A 6,331-nucleotide genomic window follows, 5' to 3' on the forward strand; every position below is an offset into this window, starting at 1 on the left:
GATAGAAGAAAAAGTGGGAAGTACTCTACAACATATGGGTACAGGAGATCACTTCCTACGTTTATCCCCAGCAGCACAGACATTAAGGACAACATTGAATAAATGGGACCTCCTGAAACTGAGTAGCTTCTGTAAAGCAAAGGACACTGTCACTAAGACAAAAAGACAACCCACTGACTGGGAGAAGATCTTCACCAACCCTGCAACAGACAAGGGTCTGATCTCCAAAATATATAAAGAACTCAAGAAACTAGACTTTAAAATGCTAATGAACCCAATAAAAAAATGGGGCACTGATCTGAACAGAGAATTCTCAACAGAAGAAATTCAAATGGCCAAAAGACACTTAAGGTCATGCTCAACCTCCTTAGCGATAAGGGAAATGCAAATTAAAACAACTTTGAGATACCATCTTACACCTGTCAGAATGGCTAAAATCAAAAACACCAATGATAGCCTTTGCTGGAGAGGTTGTGGAGAAAGGGGCACACTCATTCATTGCTGGTGGGAATGCAAACTTGTGCAACCACTTTGGAAATCAGTGTGGCGATTTCTCAGGAAATTTGGAATCAACCTACCCCAAGATCCAGTAATACCACTATTGGGAATATACCCAAGAGATGCCCCATCAAATGACAAAAGTATCTGTTCAACTATGTTCATAGCAGCATTGTTTGTAATAGCCAACCTGGAAACAACCTAGATGCCCTTCAATGGAGGAATGGATGAAGAAAGTGTGGAATATATACATATTAGAGTACTACTCAGCGGTAAAAAACAATGACTTCTCGAATTTTGCGTGCAAATGGATGGAAATAGAAAACACTATCCTGAGTGAGGTATCCCAGACCCAAAAAGAGGAACATGGGATGTACTCACTCATAATCGGTTTCTAGCCATAAATAAAGGACATTGAGCATATAATTTGTGATCCTAAAGAAGCTAAATAAGAAAGTGAACCCAAAGAAAATCATATAGTCATCCGCCTGGAGAGGGGAAGTAGACAAGATTGCAGGGCAAAAACTGGGAACTTGCGGGTGAGGTGGCAAGGGGCAAAGGGGAAATGCGATGAGAAACATGAGAAGGGGAGGATGGGAGGAGCTCGGGGGATTAGGATGGTTGGGATATAGGAAGGGAGGATACGGGAGCAGCGAAGTATATATCCTAACTAAGAGAGCCATCTTAGGGTTGGCAAGAAACTTGACTCTAGAGGGGTTAGCAGGTGTCCAGGGAGATGTCCCCAGCTGGTACCTTGGGAAACTAAGGAGAGGGAACCTGAAATGACCCTATCCTATACTGATGAATATCTTGCATATCACCTTAGAACCTTCATCTGGCGATGGATCGAGGTAGAGACAGAGTCTCAGTTTGGAGCAACGGTCTGAGCTCTTAAGGTCCAAATGAGGAGCAGAAGGAGGGAGAACATGAGCAAGGAAACCAGGACCACGAGGGATGCACCCACCCACTATGACAGTGGAACTGATTTATTGTGAGCCCACCAAGGCCAGCTGGTCAGGGTCTGAATAAGCATGGGTTGAAACTGGACTCTCTGAGCATGGCGGACAATGAAGGCTGATGAGAAGCCAAGGACAATGGCACTAGGTTTCGATCCTAATACATGAACTGGCTTTGTGGGTGCTTAGCCTGTTTAGACGCTCACCTTCCTGGACATAGATAGAAGACCTTCGTCTTCCCGCAGGGCAGAGAATTTGGACTGCTCTTCAGTATCGAGAGGGAGGGGGAATGGAGTGGGGGGAGGAGAAGAGGAGTGGGGATAGGGGGAGGGGACTGGGAGGGGAGGGGGCAATATTTGGGAGGAGGGGAGGGAAATGGGAAACGGGGAGAAGGTGGAAATTTTAATTAAAAAAGAATTAAAAAAAAGAAAAAAAAGAAATAGTAACTTAAAAAAAAAAGAAATGGTAACTTACAATGTCACTGAGGAAAAGTAAGTCATAAAAGTGATTCCTCTTGAATACAGGCTGTTGAGATGAGCAGATTGTGTGTCTTAAACAACAACAAATATGCATTCTTTACAGCTACAAAGGCTGGTGAAGCCAGGTATCATTGTGATACTGGCTGACAACCAGCATCTGATCAGCAGAATTTTTTCCTGGATTTCAGACAATCCTTTTCCCCACTGTGTCCTCACCTGGCCTGGAGAATGAGCCTCTACCTTGGTGAGGTCACTCATCCTATTCACGAGTACTCCACTCTTTTCCAACACCACCACAGTGTAGGTTCAGATTTCCACACATTCTGTTAATTTACATGACACAGAAGAAAGTAGATGTTCTAGAAGAAAAACTAGATTTAAAATAAATCTGGATTGCCAAGCACAGCTACAGAGAAGAAAATGATAAACTAGAAGGCACACTAAAAAACAGACTGCCTATAACGTGCAATCAACCCAAAGAAAAACATATAAGCATCCCCCTGAATATTAACCTTCATCAGGCGATGAAAGAAGACAGAGACAGAGACCAACATTGGAGCACTGGACTGAAGTCTCACGATCCAAAGGAGGAGCAGAAGGAGAGTGAGCACGAGCAAGGAACTCAGGACGGCGAGGGGTGCACCCACACACTGAGGCAATGGGGACGATCTATCGGGAACTCACCAAGGCCAGCTGGCCGGGGACTGAAAAAGCATGGGACAAAACCGGTCTCGCTGAACATAATGGACAATGAGGACTACTGAGAACTGAAGAACAATGGCAATGGGTTCTTGATCCTATTGCATGTAATGGCTTTGTGGGAGCCCAGGTAGTTTGGATGCTCACCTTAATAGACCTGGACGGAGGTGGGTGGTCCTTGGACCTCTCACAGGGCAGAGAAACCTGCTTGCTCTTTGGGCTGAGGAGGAAGGAAGACTTGATTGGGGGAGGGGGAGGGAATGGGAGGTGGTGGCGGGGAAGAGGCAGAAATCTTTAATAATTAAATTAATTAATTAATAAAAAAAATCAGCAAGAAAAAAAAAGAGACTAAAAGATGTAAAACACAGAATACTAAAATGATATCTGTGTAAGAGATGAAAGAAAAATGGATAAGTTTACCAAAACACTTTCCTTCACAATACACAAATTTTTGCATTATGCACAGCAATAAAACCTTTCCTGTACCTATTAAATCCAATAAAATCGGGTCTATATAGAACACAGAAATAGAAAAAGATGTATCACTCAAAAAGACAGAATGAAAGTTTAACCCTCCCTTTTCACTCTGCTCCAAAACACATGCAACACATGTAAAATAAGAAAGCCTCCATTTGGGGCAAAGACTGAAACAAACACTCTGTTATAACGACCAGGCTAGCCCTTATTGTCCCAAGCAAATGTTTCAAGTATCCATTTGCCCAGACACCCACCTGGCTCATTCTGGTACTCCAAGTTGAACCTGCCTGTGAATTAACAGCCAACCCACCCTCAGTATTTGGATGGACTGTATAGTCAAAGGATTTCACACTCGATGGAATCAATATAAAAGCACTCCGAAAAAGAACCTATCTCTTCAAATGCACATATCCCAATCGGGAAAGAACACCAGTACCAAAGAAGCAACTAAATTTCAAACTATGTTTCTCTAAAGAAATGCTTGACAAAAAAGTTAAAAATAAAAATAAATAAAATGAGAAAATTCAGTGTGCTGGAAACACATGGAACAATTCACCAATATCAGGAAAACAATACTGTAGTGATGAGTTGAGCAGGCCTGCTTTTTGTCCCGCCCGGCTCCCACACGGCTAGCTTAGCCCCGGAAATAACAACACACAAACTGCATTCATTTAAACACTGCCTGGCTCCTTAGCTCTAGCCTCTTACGGGCTAACTCTCACATCTTGATTAACCCATATCTATTAATGTGTGTAGCACCATGCGGTGGTGGCTTACCAGGAAGATTCTAACCTACATCCATCTTGGGCCGGAGCTCATGGCATCTGCCTGACTCTGCTTCTTTTCTCCCAGCGTTCTGTTCAGTCTACTCTGCCTATCTAAATTCTGCCCTATCAAAAAGACCAAGGCAGTCTCTCTATTAACCAATGAAAGTAACACATAGACAGATGACCCTTCTACATCACAATACATAGGTAAGTGTTCAACAGAGAGATAGAAGCCATCTCAAGGAACCAAAGACATTACAGAATGCCACAAATAAAAACAATGCAGTGTATGAGCACCAACAGCAGACTTAATCATGCAGAATAAAGCATCCATGAAACTAAAATGTAAGTATATAGTCATTATCAAGAGGAGGGAAGAAAGGTAGGGAAGCAGGGAGGCTAAGGAATTCATAGAAAATCATCATGAGAATTACTCTGTAGTTCTAGGAAAAAAATAGAACCAAAGAATATTTACTTAAGAACATAATGGCTGAAAACTTTTTAAATCTATGGAGAAATATGAATTCAGGTAAGCAACTCTCAAAAGTCTTCACAGAAACAAGCCAAATCAGATTTCACCAACATGCAATATAGTCAAATTGTTAAAAATTGATGTCAGAGAATTATAGGAGTAACAACAGAGAAGAAACTTGATACATAATGAAGTAAACCTGTGAGATCAGCAATGGATGTCTCTGTATTAGTCAAAGTTCTCTAGAGGAATAAATTCCATAAGATGAAACACATACACACACAAACACTTTATCACACAGAAAAATAACAACAGCTGAATCACACCTAAGGGATTATGATCTCAGTAGTTGCTTAGTCTACAGGCTAGGAGCCTCAGCAGTCCCAATCTGTGCAAATCGGGAAATGGTCCCATAGAGGCTTTCTAGTCTTCAGTCAAGAATGAAAACTTGAAATATTGGTTGATACCAGGGAAGAAGACAGTAGCAGCAGCCACCAGATAAATTAACTGGGCGAGGTGGCCAGTGGAAAGACAAGCATGAATAGTCTTCCTTCTGCCATGACCCTTTGCATCTGAGTTGCTGCTAGAAGGTGTTGCCCACATTTGAGGTGGATCTTTCCAATCACTAAGGCAAATAAGACAATTCTTCAACTGAGGAGTCCTCAAATGATTCTAATTTGTAGCAAGTTGTGAAAACTAACCACCACAACCTCCATAGAGAGGTTGCAGACAAAACAGACTTTAGGTTTTTTGACTTAACAGAAAAATTATCTAGACAAATAGTCACTTTGTTGAGGATACAATAAGCATAGATATATGTACCTTCAGTATCATAAAACTGAAATACAAAAAGAAAAATTTAAAATAACTGAGTGGAGAAGCAAAGAGCAACACAGTAACAATAGGCAATATTAAAATGCCACTTTCAAGAATGAAGACCCTCTAAACAGAAAACTAACAAGGATATGTTGTTCTTGAACTATACTATGGGTCAAATGCATACAAAAGACTTTACATATAATTTTCCACCTACCAGCAGAATACACACTCTTTGTGAGAGCACACAAAACATGAATGGGATAACTCACACATCACAACATACACACACGACACATAGAAACACACAACACATACAACAAGACTGGAATCATATCAAGCATCTTTTCTACCCACAACAATAAGGAAGTAGCAATCCGTAATAGGAGAATGGATGTGTGCAAACTAATCACCAGAATAAACAATGAGTCAGGGAAGAATCAAAAGGAAAATTTAAAAATATCCTGAGACAAACATAAATGGAAGCACAGTGTAACCAAAACTTATGGGATGCAGTGGAAACCAAGATGAAAGCCTGCAGCAATAAACACCTACATGGGAAAGAGAAAGCCCCTGACTTTGTACCTCAAGGAAATATTTTCTAAAAACACATTAAGCCCAAAGTTACCAGAAGGAGGAAACAGTAAAAAAAAAAATCAGAGCTGGAGTGAGTGAAATGGGGACTATAAAAGTAATATTTAAAAGTAATTAAGGCGAGTTGTTTCCAAAGGCAAGCAGTACCAACAAAGTATAAAGAACTCTAAGAAAAAGGGGATTTAAAATTGTCATAAATGAAAGAAGATACCATCCAACTGTGCCACAAAATAGAAAGAACCTAAGTGGATATCAACAATTACACCATCAAGTTCAACTCTGTAGAAGAAACATTAAAAAAAAAAAAATCTTAGAAACATACAACCAAGACAAAACCACTAACAGTTCCCTGTAATCAGCAAATAAGGAATAAATTGAATCTATAATTTTAAAAAATTCTCCTAAAAAGAATAGTTCAAATCCAGATGGTTTCACTGGGGAAGTCTACAAAATATTTTAAGTAAAATTATCACCACATTTTCTAAATTGCTAATAAAAAGTGAAGAGGAGGTGCCTCGGTAATTTTTCTGTTTCTATAACAAAATACACGAGGCTGAGTACTTTAAAAGAAAA

The sequence above is a fragment of the Chionomys nivalis genome, chromosome 11 (genome assembly GCF_950005125.1).
Source record: "Chionomys nivalis chromosome 11, mChiNiv1.1, whole genome shotgun sequence".
Lineage (NCBI taxonomy): Eukaryota > Metazoa > Chordata > Mammalia > Rodentia > Cricetidae > Chionomys > Chionomys nivalis.